Source organism: Passer domesticus, chromosome 2 (assembly GCF_036417665.1).
Source record: "Passer domesticus isolate bPasDom1 chromosome 2, bPasDom1.hap1, whole genome shotgun sequence".
In the NCBI taxonomy this organism is placed as follows: domain Eukaryota; kingdom Metazoa; phylum Chordata; class Aves; order Passeriformes; family Passeridae; genus Passer; species Passer domesticus.
The window spans coordinates 77,558,550-77,573,090 of record NC_087475.1 but is presented as its reverse complement, the minus strand read 5'-3'; positions in this window follow the sequence as shown (position 1 = coordinate 77,573,090).

Genomic DNA, 14,541 nt, shown 5'->3' with positions numbered 1-14,541 from the left:
TCACACCTGCCGTGTGCCTCTGAACGTGTTTTGAGAATTTTCCACAAATCTAAATTCAGCCTTGATGAAAATGCCTGAAGCTCTGCCTCCTTTAGTCTGTTAACACTAAGGTGAATTTGTTCAGTGTTTTGAAAACTAAACAAACAAAAATCAGCTTCTTCATCTTCAAAAGAATACTGTGGGTTTTAGACAGTAGCTGGCATGAAGGTGCAGTAAACCTCTAGTGCCTCAGGGGCTGAAAGAGATTGCATTGCAGGGAAGCATGCTTTTTCTTCAAACTTGTCTGCAAAAGAGGAAAAAGTGATATCTGGTATTCTCTGCAGGCACTGGTGCTTCCAAACTCTTCTGTCTCCTGAGGAACAGCCTCATAGACATAAAAGGAATGGCCTCTCCACCCCACTGAACAAAGTGTGAAGATTGTAACAGGTTTTCCCATGAGATCCTGTTCCATATTCTGCACTTCTCAAAAACACATGAGTGCAAATAAAACCTTTCGTGCGTCACGTCCAGATATATATCTAGGCAGGCTTCTCAGTCTCAGTGATTTACATTGATATGTATTTGCTTCAACTCTAAAACAACTTCTGCAGCAGAAAAATTACTGCCAGAAAAGCACCATCTTCCAGAAGAAGCTATTTTCTAAAAGTCACAAACATAGGGCAAACCAGCCCACAGATTTCCAAATAAAATGCAATATGCAGCTCTCAAAGATCTGACATCCTCCCAGATACACAGACTGCTATCTCAAAGAAACAACATGACCTTTTGGGCATAACCAAACTGCCTCATTTTGCAAAAGTCAAAAATCAACAGGAAAATTTTGCTTCTTTTCCTGTTGTGTTAGTATATAATGAAATGATGAGGCAAGATTGCTGTTTTCTGCAGAGAGATAGTTATTTTGTGTTAAGGTCTAGGGAATGTGACATTTTTCTGTGGTGCTGTGAAAGGCACAGATGCTCACAAAGGAGTGTGCACACTGGCAGGCCCTGCATTTTTTATTCTGGTAGATGGAGAAATGTAAGTATAGAAGGAATAATGAAGTATGCCTTAGAGCTATTCACACAATCTCTCTTGTACAAAATTCTTCTGCTGCTGAAATTAAAAGTGAGAAAGTAATATTTTCTCTTTCTGACCCTGATAAAATCTCTGTATTCCAGAGAACAACCTCTAGCCTGAACACATCACTCGCAGGCTTTTTCAGATGAAAAGAAAGTACATGATACAAAAATGTGGTCAGGATTCACATAAGGTTTAACACCTGCACACAAGTTGGGTTTATTAGGATTCTGGTTACTAGGTCAGTTCACCACATTCCTGAGAAGTCTAAGAACTTGGCTATAAACTGCACTGAGTCATCTGCCACATGATAGAAAGCATTCCAAAACACCCTCCCATATTAGTGTTTAATTTTCAAAAAAAAAAAAAAATTAAAATAGAAGTTCCATGGCATGAGATTTACAATTAAAATTGAAAACTTGTTATTTAAGGAACAAATTCCTTAGCAATAATTATATTTTAAGTTGAGATTTTCAATAATGCATATTGAATCAAGGCCTTAATACATATGGAATGCACCATTAAGTAAAATTATACTATGCATGCCGTGAAAAGAAATATATATTTCCATGAGAAAAATAAACATAGACCTCAAACTTCAACAATCCAACAATAGCAACAAACATTTTTCCACTGTAAGAAATGTGATGGTTTCCAGAGAAGCTCTATAAAGAATGAATTGCAAAATATTATTTTTTAACTTTCTCTTTGCCTATTAGAATTTCTTTTAAAGTTTAGGTCATATAAATGCAAGAATGTGAGGTAAAAGTTTCTATTCTTGAATCTTTAAATATAAATGTCTCCAAAGTATCAATAACTAAGCAACACGGAGAGGTTCAAGTTATAAATACTTAGTTAAACAGAGACCTACTAAGTGTGCACGTTGTACTAGGCTTCCTCACTTAATTCTTAATTGAAAGTAGTTAACCACAACAAATGAGAATTAGGGACCTGGAAAATCACAGGAGATAATGAACAAGGATACTCCAGAATTAACTTTGTCTTATAATGTCTTGGCATACAAAGATTCACATTGCTGCTGAATGACAAGTCTTTTTATTATTAACTTGAAAGCCATACATGTGAAATATGTGATAACACTTCCTTTACATTAAAAAATGATGGCATGGTGTGAAAATGATGTTGTGAAAAAGAAATGAAAAATAGATAGCTTTCAGGCAGCAGGATGACATCATGTGTGCCACAGTGCACTACTACAGATGACATACTTAAGTAGATCCGTGACTCCTCAAGTCTGTTCCCAAAGCTAACTTTGTGTTTCAAACAGAAGTTCATTTTTTCTAATCCAGAGCCTTGTCAAAGAAACTGTGGACCACCCAACAGGTTTGATGCTATGACATAGCAAATACATCAATTTTCACAGTTTTTTGCAACATAGAAGGGAAAATCAGTAAAACATGTCAATCAGCAGGTCATGTTAACAGCTGCTGTGCCACCAAAGCCAGAAAAATTTCAAATTTGGCCACATTGGATAACTTAGAGGTACTTCTCTGTATAGCAAGAGGGCCCTCGGTAACCAATCTTGTCCACGTAGTTGATCATCTTTCTGAATAATCTCCTTGTATTAAGCAAATCAACCTGATTAATTAAGCATGCCTGTGACTGTAGCTTCAAGCAAGGACAACAAAGCAAGTGCAAGACAACTGCTTGGTGTGGACCTGCCTATGAGCCCACGTCTGCCAGCCCATTCATTTTAGATTTTATTACTTGAAAATTATGGGTCAATCATACTATAAGAAAAGTTAGAGTATCCAGAGTATATTCTGAGAGATATTGAAAGATAATTTTTCTGTGCTTGACTTTGGAGACACTGGCCAAAGAAAATTAAATCATTTGTCTTAATTTCATTGCCCAGAAATAAGAGGATTTAGTACCACATTGTTTGCAATGTTTATAAAGTTCATTGTAAGCACAGTCATATTACTGCATGAAATCAAAGATTTTTTTTTTTTTAAGTAAGTAATTATTTTACAATTAATGACTAATTATCAGATTAGGGTGGTTCAACTATAGTGCTTAATTTATCTTAGGTACTCCTTAAGATAATGGTCCTTTCTTGTTTATGATCACTGATCATGTGACTTTCTCTCTTTCACAAAGCCAAGCTGATATTGATTTTTCTCCTGGCACTTGAGGCAAAATTCTCATGCTGACTCATAAAATCTACCAGACTTTGGCAGGTGAAACTAGTTAGTGTTCAGCTACTAAGAACATGGATTGGAAAACCTGAATACATTCAGTTTTAGGCCCTGCTCTGTAGATAGTCTCCTCTGGCAGAAAAGCTAGGTGGACTACTGCAGCAACAACATCTTAAATCACCACAAGTTCAAAATCGGTTATCAGAGATCGCCATTACTGTCTTGAAAAAATTGTTCATACAAGCAAGATCTGTGATTTTATAGAAAATTAAGGCTGTGTCTTAAAAATATTATAATTCAATTTTTGTATGAAGGCAGTCACTCTTTCTTTCATAGCTCTGTTTTTGTATCCACTAGATGTTCAAGAAAATATTGTTTTCTCTTTTATACAGGTATATCACAGTATCCAAAAGTAATAGTTTAATTTGGGAACTGTAGACTTCTTTGCAGACCTCCTTTCCTCTGGAGAGCAGAGAATGTCATGGGTTGGTGTGAAAGGATTAGACCCAACACATCCTTTGGACCTCTGAAGAGGTCTGGCCAACCTCTTTGCCTGTTGCAGAGTGCTAAAAAATCTCTTGCAGAGAAAAATGAGATCCAAAGGAAATTATGAAGGAGAATTCCTACCTACAAAATAGGCTGCAAAGCAGAGAGGAGATATTGCTAACCAAAAAGTAAAGACAAGAGGCTATTTTAAAGACTGTGGTAGGAGCACTTTAATTGCCACGGCTCAATGGCAACAGTGTGGGAATGTGTGGGAACATATGGGAACTTACAGAGTTGTAAATGTGAAAGTGCGACATCTTGATGATCTCAGGAACAGACCTTTCATGTTGTATTCAAAGTCAGACCCATGCTTTCTTATCTGTTGGACTGCATAATATTCAAGATACAAACCCAAACACCAAGGAGAAAGAGGAAGCCTGTTGTCAGTTGCTACAGCACAAAAAGGATCATACAGCAGAATAAAATAATTATTTGACCATTCCTGGAAAATCAGCTATATGTAAGAACAAAGAATAAGAATTTTACCAAGAACCAGGTGGTGATGAGGCTGTGAACTGGTTTTCGCATCAACCAAGTCATTTACCAGAGAGTAGCTTAATAAAATAACATTGTCATTTGGCTTGGAGAACTGCAGAAAATATTTTCTTTAATAAAAACACTGAAATATACTTTACATCAGAAAGTCATGTGGATGCATATTATGCTTACACTTAAATGATTGGAATAATTCTATGCATGATCAGAAGTATCTTTTGGATCTATTGCACACTTTGGGTCACTCCATTATGCTCAGTCCTTTGATGAGTTTTAATGGATGTAAACTGGTAGATAACCTAAAACTACGAAATCCGAAATTGCTTTTAGAATGATGGACAGCTCTTCTTCAAAACAGTAAAGTTGATCAGGCCTATTCTAGTGCTACTCTATTATTTTTCTCAAGAGGCTGTTCTAGAAAAAGCAGCCATGACCAAGTAGGTGAGATAACCAGGACCAGGCCAGTGGGACAGGCCAGTAACCAGCCCTGGGGCAATGGGATAGGTATGATTGTAGGATACAGCTCTGTTTACCTCTTTTTATATATCTGTTCCATATGCTTCAAAACAGTTTAGAAATATTACTGAAAATAGACTTCATGTTTATATTGTATTATAAGCACTACTATTACTGCTGTTATCGCTATCATTACTATGCCATTTTTCAGCTAATCAAAGTGAAGCACAAAGACATAAAGGTAATAATTTGAAAGTGACACACATATAAATATTCAGGAATCATTTTAGTCTTTTCATTTATATTATTAAATCTGTCACTGAGGCTGGGAGCAGCGTACACATCTCAAGGTCAGACTTTTATTTAACTACCTGCACCTAAGGATTTGGATCAAAAGCTAGTTAAAAACCAAGGTCACCAGAAAAATTCACAGTGGGGCAAAAAGTAAACCCATGTTTTCAAGTGCTGCTCTCTAAACAGAGGATCTAGTCTGCTGCAGCCCACAAGGTAAATATCTAGGTCCAATAAATGAAGTCACTGCATAGCCAGCCTTCCATCCACACAGAGAAATATATGCAGATGCATTGGCAGTGTAGACACTTGACTTTTTCTGCTTCTTTGTATTTAACACAGAAGCAGTGGACACAATAGATTGTTTCCTTTATTTATAACCCTCAAGAACAGCCAAAGGCCAAAGCTCTCATGCTCATGCCCTATCAATCTTGTTGAAAGGTACAGAGTGTATGCAAGATATAAGAAAGCAATGTTGCAGTGTATTGACTAATCTGAGATTGCGTGTCTCCAGAGACTTATACCAGTCTTTTAGAAACTAAAGATGGAAGAATAATAGGAATGAGAAGACAAGTTGAACAACCTCCTGCCAGTTCACTGATTAGAAAGAGATAATTAAAATGCTTTTTCCATGGATTTGGCCTTGTAGGAATGAGCAGACCAAATGCCAAATTGATCTTGAATCAATGAAGGAAAACTACATTGTGAAGGATGAGGAAACAACTTGAAATTAACTTCCTGTGATACACTGACAGAAATTAGGTAGTATCTATAGTTTAGAGGACAGACAGGACTGGTCAGAATTGCTGCTCATATTCAAAAAATTCTGTGATACAAAAAGTTGTTTCAGCTGGTTTAAGCAAACAATCACATTTACAGCATGGTATTGTTTTCATCAGAGACTGTTCTTTTCTGTTCAATTCAGTGCAGGTTTACTTGGGGATTTTTTCCTGGCTATATCTTTTCTTCCCTTTTTTTGCTAGCAACATCTTCCTATCCAGTGTCTCATCTTTGACATAACAATAGGAGTAATCTTCTGTTCTGTCACAATCAATATTTTTCTTTACTCTCACAGAATTTCCAACACACTCAAAGTCTAACACAAGTTCTGTGTCTTCTATACCCAGAATACAACATGAACCTTGCACCAAATGAGTTGTTCCCTTTGGCTTATTCACAAAATCTCACTTGTTAATTGTTATATCATTTTCAAAGATATAATCATATTTTGTCTGTGGAGAGATATTTCCTATGCTTCAGGTTAAAATCCTTAATCAACATAGAGGTGTGTAGCTATTAGTTAACTCATTGTCACTGGCTTCTTAACCTCCCCACTCAGACACCGTGCCCTCTTCTTTCTGTACTCTTAAAAGTAATGTTACGCATCTTCCTAAGTGCTCAATTCTAATTACTCAGAAAAATTAGCAAGAGCATATCTAGGAGCTAGAACAATAAAAGATACTATTTAAACCAAAAGAACACAAAATGGGGTGAGGATTAGCTCAGTTGTTAGACCATGATGCCAATAACACCAAGGCCGTAGCTTCAATCCCTGTACAGGCCATTCATTTAAGAGTTGGACACAATGGTCCCTGTGGATCCCTTCTAACGCACAATATTCTGTGATTACTCTGTAATATTTAACAACACAGAAAGCAACTGAAGAACATTCATAATTTTCTTTTATACAGGACACTATCAAACAATATTATTTCTGTAAAGATCTGGTTTTAAGCCACTTTCTGTAAGAAAATATATGCATGTGAAAGTAGCATTTCTCAGATGCAATGATCAAACTTCCTGTCACCAAACTCTGCACTTCTATATTGTTTACATTAAAGCTCTGAGAATTTTCTAGATCTCACTTTGTGCCAGTAGAGAAAAAATAGACAATACAATAATAAAATTTTTTGTGTCAAAAGGGATCTTAATGATCATCTGGTTCTAATCTGCATGCCATGGGCAGGGACACCTTTCACTACAACAGGCTGCTACAGACTGGTCATGAATACTTTTGGGGTGGGACATCCACATCTTCTCTGGGTAATCTGTTCCAGTGCCCCGCCACTCTTACAGTAAAGAATTTCTTCTAAATAACTAACCTAAACCCACTGTCTTTCAGTTTAAAACACTCCCCCTTGTCCTGTCACTACATCCTCATGCAAAATGTCCCTCTCCAGCTTTCTTGTAGACTCCTTTCAAGTACTAGAAGGCTGGTATCTCCTGCTGCAGTAGACAAGTGAAATTATTCAGATGCTTTATCTCTTTAGAGATGTTTAAAACTTTCTTTTCAATATAGTATATTGACAACTAATTCAGATGCAGATGTTTAGATTTTAGATGATTAAACGTTTGTGCTGAGCTTACTGGCATGAACTTCACTGATTCTTCCTCCACAAAGTGATACCTTAGTTTCAGACTTCACTAACTATTTGTTGAAATTACAGTTCAAGGGAAAGCTAATACATTTTGCTCTGCAAGGAACCTAACAAACCATTTGTGATTAAATTACAAAAGAATAAGTTAAAGGTGAAAAGAAGGTGAAGATCTGATGTTTGACATTCAGATAAAATTAGAACACCAGTAATGTATAGTGTAACTTCCTAAAGGAAGCTAATTCATGTTACTAGATCTTTGCCCTTAGTTTGAGAGTTACTGCTGCTGAAATAAATGGGCCATGCTAGTTCTCACTCCCTTAAAATTAGGCTGGTTCCTTGGGTCAGGTATGAGTGATAAATTCCTAACACTGAACCTGAATGTTCCCAGTTACAAGAAAAGATTTTCGTTGTTCATAGGCTAACAAAGAATAACATACTTTCAGATTCTCAAATAATTTTAAGTGACTTGGGAATATTTATGATGCATCTTCCACTGTATTTATTATAGAAAATATATAATGTTACAAAAAGTCACTGAACGTGACCTAGGGCTATCTAAACATGCCTTTCATCAAAGGGAATTCACTTTTTACATCAAGGAAAGGTCTTTCTCTTGTGTCTCTTGTATTGTGAAGCTCAGGCTAGCAACATACATATACCTTTAGAATGGAACTTGTTTGTATAAGTTAATGTAAAATTATTTTCTGATCAGTCTTAGCACTGGAAAAGTAGCATAGGTGAAAGTAAACATTAAATCATTGGTATGATCAAAGTATGGCCTTTCATTTTTTTCTACCCAAAGAACTTCCTTTCAAGTGCAGCTACAATTCACATTATAAGCCAAATTATTTTGTGTAAATTTGTCCTCTGTATTTCTAAAATATCCTTTACAATTATAATTTCACACAGTTTAGCAATAAAAGTATGACTTGCTAGAACTGTGATTTTATGAATATGACAAACAAAAGGCCATACTTCAAGCATCCTCATTCAGTTGTTTAGAAGCTTATATAAAATTAAATTGTTAATGAATTAGTAGCTAAATTTTGCAATTAACTGAATTTAAAATAGAAAAGTTACAGTGTTTTAAAATGCCCATATTAATATTTTATATATGTTTAGCAACTCTCTCTGTAAAAGAGGAAAAAGCCCTGCAACAGCTGACGATCTACAGAGATCATCCAAAGCAGCTTGTTTCTTCCTTGGAGTATTTCAGTGCCTGAATTCTGCCATCAAACTGTCACTATGATGGTTCAGAGCTAAGTCCAAAGGCAGCTGTGCACCCAGGCACATCCCATTAAAGTTGCTAACATACTGTGCATCCCCTGACTCTATGAGTGCACATGCCCATACAATCAGAGCCTACCCATTTATCTGACACACATTATTGCTACATCTGAGCATGTACCTGACTTTCATGTATCAATGTTCAATTTATAAGCTTGGACAGTACTGTTACTTTATTTTACAGAGGAACAGGCAGACGTATACAAAGTAGAGCTCAATTCAAAGTATCTAACTTACTCAACCATACTGATTCCAGAGCAGTTTTCAGAGACAGCTTTTTCTTTTGCCTTTGTCATCACATTGACATAAAGATGAAGATGCTGTGAGAAGATTGAAAACAAGAAATTCTCCTGTGATGAATGCCATTACAAATTTTTTTTTTTTGTAAACATCATGCAGGTTATTAAATAGCAAAAAATTCTTCTTATATTTAGGCAGTACTATACAAATATTTTCAATGAAAGATGGAAGAACAATTCTATGTTTAAAATTATATTGAAGGAGATATTCTATTAGGTGTTCAGGATAATATATATGGAATAAAATGATATCAATTGATAGGTATTTCCCATTTCCAGGTGTCTCATTTACTATCCAATTTTGCTGTCAGTGTCTCATTTCTTTTCTTTTTTTTCCCCAGATTCCTCTCTTTTTTCTATTACTATTTCTTTGTAACTTCAGTTATGTCTTTCCTCACCCATCATTCAATTTCATCATAAAGCCATTGTAACTGTGTTTCTCTCCTAAAAATCTGGATTATAAGGGAAATTTCTGTGCTTGTAATAAATGAAAAGCAAATATTGCTGACTTTGAAAACAGTGTAATTAGCATACTAGGTAAGAGCACACAAACATTGCAGATCCTGTTATCTTGCAAGTGTTCAAGGCCGGGCTGTATGGGTCCTGAGCAAACTGATCTAGTCACTGGCATGCCTGCCTACGGCAGAAGGGTATGAATTTGAAGGTCTCTTTCAACCCAAACAATTCTATGATTTTATAACAAAGGCAAGAACCTCATACAAACGGCAACATTTATTTATTTGAATGTCTGTTTAAACCCAGGATCACAGAATATTCTGAGTTGGAAGCGACCCACAGGGATCATTGAGTCCAACTCTTCAATGAACAATCCATATGGGAATGAAACTTATGACCTTGGTGTTATTAGCACTATTCTCTACCCTGTTGAGATAATCTCTCTTCAATTCATGTAATTCAATAATCTATTTCATCCTATGAAATATTAGAGATATGCCAGTTACTGGGAACACTAAAATAAGCAAGGACAAAGGGAACACTGATATAAGGAAGGAGAAAGGCATGTTTCTCTCCTCTGCTATTACCCATGCTGCCATCCTTTGTCTACCTTTGTGACCTCCTGGAGCCATCCTAAGTGTTGGATACACAAAAGAACTTCACACAGTCTGTCCTATAATTCTCAGAAACCCACTGTATTGTTTCTTTCATGATGTCCCAGCCCTTAACACAATCCATTTTAGTGTTTGTGCCACATGCCCAGATGCTGTTAAGACCCAGTGGCTAAGAAGATTGCTTTGTGGCTGTTAACCTGAGCCGTGGCTATGTTAGCTTGCAAGATTATACAGCAGTCATGTAGAACAGTAATCCAACAGCCCATCTGTGTAGATAGTTAATTGCTCCTATACAGAATATGTGAGAGTGTAGGTACATTACCATTATTATCCTACTATACTACCTATTATCAGAAAACTGAGTGTGCAATCAAGGACACAGCATGCAAACCATATATTTATTCTAACTGTGAGTCACAATGCAGAAAAAAAGCAAAAACCAGCAACAACAAAAAGCAATTCACAAGGTGTGTGTAAACTCGGGATCTTGTCTTTCCAAAAGGAAATTATTTCTTATTTCTGCTTTAGTAGGCAGATATGTTACTCTACTATATGTGAATAGCTACTTAAAATATTGGATTTGGTTAGAAAAAGATCATTTGTATGGCTTTCATTCTAATTTAAGTACTCTTCCAAATTAAAATTTTAATAGCTTTTCCCCAGTGGGACAATTCATTCTACTGAGAACAACTTCGCTAATACTGCACAGAATTTTAAAGGTTTTTTTTCTGAAAACTAGTAGAAGGTAACCCAGTCTGCCTTCAGTGTTTCTCTCTATTTGCCATCTACTTCTAGACCAAGTTCAGCGTCTGCATTGATCTGTGAAAAGCCTAAGGCCCAGGTGCAGGCAATGACAGCAGCATTCCTAGGAAATGCTAGGAAAGCAGCCCAACTGCAGCAATTGTGCCATGGAAACAATGATATACCTGAGCAATTTCATCAGCAGACAAACAACAGGCCACCAAACAGAACTTCCTTTGCCATCAAAGGACCAATGGAGGTCCACACAGGACACTTGTAGCATTACAAAAATGGAAATATCCAGTTGTGAGTTCATCAGAATTTGTGGCAATTAAAATTTAAGGGAATTTTGGAATTTGAAGGTAGTTAGCGTACAGGTAAAGTAAGCATTTCCCAAAGGCAAGAGGTAAAGATGTGACAGAAGATAATAACAAAGAGAAAAATTATAATAGACTATATATGTCTTGGAGTGTTTTAATCTGGGCTACTAAGCACATAACCCCAAGTATGACAGCACTAGTACAGCATTTTTTACATTAACTGCTTGCCATTTACATCAAATAAAGGAACACCCATTATGAAGCTGATCTTGAATTCCATGGTTAAAGATCAGTGGGCACATTTCTAACTTTGAAGCAATCAACACATTATTGAACAGTAGGTAAACTCTTCTAGGCCCAGCCCTGAAAAAACATAACTTAAAGTGTCAATATCTAAATATTTCTGACTTCTTTCAGTGCACCAGTTCAAGGTGTCTGTGTTTGGAGGAAAAGTAGGAGAAATATTCATTCTATTGTCCAAACACAAGGACATCACATCACAAGAGGTGATTAAACACCAGAAATTTCACAGAGATGATGAAATTGTAAAGAAAATGTTATGTCTGATGAATTAGCCAGAAGATCAGTGAGGTGCTTATCAGACACCCAGCTTTTTCCCCCACTCTCTTAGCATTCAGCATATAGCCAGACCAGTCAATAAACTGTTATATGGATAGGAAAACTGAAAACATCTTTCCTACACAGGGACCCAGGTGTGGTCATTTTTTATTTAGCTATTATCTAACAGAAACTTCCCTAGACTAAATTTGTCTGTACTAAAGTCTGTGAACTGCTGTGCATTCAAAGAAAGGGTTAATCCCATAGAAGATACCACATGATTGTGTCCAAACATTTTTAACGTGGGCTATTTTTTAGATGACAGAATGAGAAACATTCTCTTAAATTTTACTCCTAGAAAGATAATTTGTATACTGATTGTTTTCATTTTCATCTCTTCCTTGAGCACTCTCTATGCAAAATAATTTTTGAACTATGTAATAGAAAAGAATCAAAGTCTGCCTCAATGTTAAATAATTTCTAACTAAGAAAACTCTTTTACTATGATTTACATATATTTTTAGGGATTCAAGTATTAATTATGTCATCTCATATTTGAGTATAGTGCATACCCTGGATGTATAGTTATGAAACTCTGATGTGTAAAATGCATAATCAAGTGAATAATGTGACAAACATTCATGAATATAATTATCCTGCTTTAAAAAGGCAGAGAAATTAGGATTAGATACATATAAAATAATAACTTCAGTCATTTAGTTACAGATTTACAGGAAAGATGAATATTTTAAAATAAAACTTTAATCTTAATGTTGACAGTAGATAAAATTAAACAGGTGATTCATTTTTACCTCATACATGTTTCTAACACCTATAAAATGTATGCACTTTTGAACTGCTCTATAAATCCAACCCCATTCTTATAGCTCACACATAGTAATACTTGTTTCAGATTTTTACAACTACCTTCAGATAAGAGAACTAATGTCACAGCACCCACATTTCACAGTCTATTCATGGCATTTCATAGTCAACAATATCTGAGTGTATTCTATTCTTTTGCATATAAAAGTCATCACCAGTACTGATTACTCCAGCCTTTATTTCCACTAGTATAGGACTATTATTCTTTTGAAGTACAGTCTAATAAGTTTCATGAGTTGAGGTATGCACACTCAATGCAATTTATATGCTGTTTCCTCTACACTGAACCTGAGCAATACAAAAAAATAAAAATACTATGGAAAAATACCTGTTCTGCTGTCCAACAAAAGTAGAAGGCACCTATTTTTTTATGGTCTCAAAACTACATTTCTGAATGCTACCTTGGTTAGCAATCCATGTTTTAAAATTTGGATATTACATCTTAACATTGTTTCAGCAGTTCTAATTCAGGTCACTTATGTACATGCATTATTTTGGCTTGGACTTCCATATAAATCTTTTTTCCTCCCAACCTTATGATTATTTAATGAATTATTCTTGAATAATTTGTGTATTTATACTGCCTTGACATATTGCTATAGATAACTAAAGCTTTGTGAGAAAAATTATTTTCAAATGCTTCTACAGTTATGAATAACAGAATTTTTTATTAATAAATCTACATTTTCATCATGTCATTTGACCTTGATAAAAGGTACTACTCTGTTTTATAGGTAGAGATATTGGGCACAGGAAATGGAGAAGGCCTTGCTTTCACAATGTTATCACATTACTTATCTATTAAATACATTCAATAATACATTAGACTGAGATTAAGATGCTCAAGGAACAGCTGTCTATTTGTACCTATGAGTTTCTTATCAAATAGTCCTAAAGTACAGCAGCTGGGCAGCCAGAAAAGAATTAAAGTAGCACAAGGAGTGGATGAAGTACCTTCTATAATCCTGTAGAAAAGACTGGGGAAAAAGCCAAAATCAGATGTAAAAGACTGCCAGGGACAGATCTCTCACCTGCCAGTGGCACTGTCCAGCTACAACACATTTCCTCCAGGTCCCCTCTGAACCCTTTGTGGAGTTCCTGCAACCAGATGACATTTTTGTAGCGGATGACTGGGTGGGAGCGTGTCAATTCAAAGTGTCTGAAATAATGTGAAGGTTGTGTGCCAAGAGATCAAATTATTGATTTTATTAGGTGCGAGAGAGGCTATGCACTGATTAAAATGGAGTATGGCATGAGGGCAGCCAAGTCTAGGGGCATAGAGCCTGATGGCATTGAGGCTTACACGGAGTAGAAGGGGCTACCCCTGTCTGAGACATGCCCATGATGCCTCCCAGGAATGGTGCCTAGCACACACACAGTTCCAATCACTACACATTCTATCAGTTGTTTTATCTGCTCAGGTTTTCATTGCTCAGGTTAAGAGTCCAATTGTCATGACCAGGTGGCAACACTGAGCTCAGGCTCCTGATGGGAAACCTGTTCCACTGTTCCATTAATCTCCTTGAGATTTTTTTTCCCCCTAAAGTTATTATGAACTTCATAAACCAGAATTCACAACTGGTTTAGTTTGTATCATCTGGCATTAGCAAGTGAAGTTTGTCAGCATTGTGGCTTTACTTCCAATAGTTGTAGGCAGCTATTAGATTACTTTTGAGCCTCCTTTTCACCACTGTAAAGAGACACAGATCCTGCAACCTCTTTTCACAAGTGATGCCCTAGGCCCATGTCATCTTGAAGCTGCCAGCTGAACCTCTCCAGCTTCTCCACATCCCTTTTGAAACATGAGACAAGAAGTGGACTTGGAATTGGGGATAACTGTATATGGGATAACATTTGTTGGTTGGCTGAACTTGTCTTTTCTAAGGCAGCCAAGTGAATTTGTGTGATTTGCCAGAAGTGCACCAAGCAATTATGTGTGGTTCTATTGCAGTGTGTGTCCACAATATGGACTGGCCTCATATTGAGAAGAATCATCTCAG